The following is a 1,289-nucleotide window of genomic DNA, read 5'->3' on the forward strand; positions in this document are numbered from 1 at the left end:
AACTAATCAAAAACTTCAGTATTATGATATATAAGGTAAGAAAAAATGGTTTAAACATTAAAATGATGTAATAATTATTTTATGAAAATTTTTGTAAAAATAGTGAGTGAAGTGTCCCAAATTCGAAATTGGATTAAAAAGTGTTACATAGAAAAGTGAGTGAAGTGCTTTTGATTCAAAACTCGAATCATAATTTAAAAAATGTGTGACAGTGCGATAAACTATGCCCGAATTGCACTTGATGCAATAAGTGAACACCTAGCTGCAATGGCTGGTTTGGAGGCATATCTTGCTGAATGCACTTCTTCTGCTGCCTTAGTGAAACTCATAAATGAGGCAGTGGAGACAAAGAACAAGGAGGTTCTTGTCCGCTGTCTCCCAGCAACAATCAAAATGAGGCATTCATTGGACATCTCAATAGAAAGTGCAAAGGAAACAGTAGGTTAGTAATACATTACAATTTTATTTATTTTTTCGCTTTTTTATAATTATATAAAAAAAAATTAAAATCTCTTTTAAAATTGAAAATTTCTTGATTTTTATAGTTTTTAAATAATAATTAAAAATTTTTGTATACAGAATCATGCATAGAGAATGAAATTCCGTCGATCCTCGAAACCTACACGGGGGTCGAAAAAAAAGGAAACGGGCAACTGGTGTTACATCCCACTCTAAAAAGGCTCCAAGCAGATGCCCTTCAAAAAACAGCCAGGAAAGAAAAGGCCAGCAGGACGTGGAAAAAGAGCTGCCAAATTTATTAACAGAGACAGTCTATGTTATTGACGATGAGATGGAAGAAGATGTAGCGGAACGTGATCCTCGAAATAAAAAAACCAAGGCCTCGGCTAGTAACACTACAAAACTTCCAGTTCTGGAAATAAATCTGGAAAGTGACGATAGGGTGACCCAAGAAATTCATCAACAGAAGCCCCAACAACAATAACTTCAACGCCAACAAGAACTACAACAATCTAAGTTAGAGGCTGATGAGGCAATAAAAATTTTAATTAAGCGTAAGCATTCAGAGGCAAAGTTGTTAAAACGGAAGACAACAGAGATAAAAATAAAAATGAAGCAGATCGAGGAGAATCGGCGAAATGTTGAAAACCGATCCAAACTTAATATTGAGAAGAAGCAAGAGCAACAACAAAAGATTGTCCAGGAAAGAAAAAAGGAAAGAAACCTGGATCATAAAAATGAAAAAACAAGGAGAACGCTTATGTGACCTTAAAAAATAAAGTTAGGAAGGTCACACAAAATCTACAAAAATAAAAAAAAAGGAGACATTA

The sequence above is a fragment of the Belonocnema kinseyi genome, chromosome 4 (genome assembly GCF_010883055.1).
Source record: "Belonocnema kinseyi isolate 2016_QV_RU_SX_M_011 chromosome 4, B_treatae_v1, whole genome shotgun sequence".
Taxonomy (NCBI): domain Eukaryota; kingdom Metazoa; phylum Arthropoda; class Insecta; order Hymenoptera; family Cynipidae; genus Belonocnema; species Belonocnema kinseyi.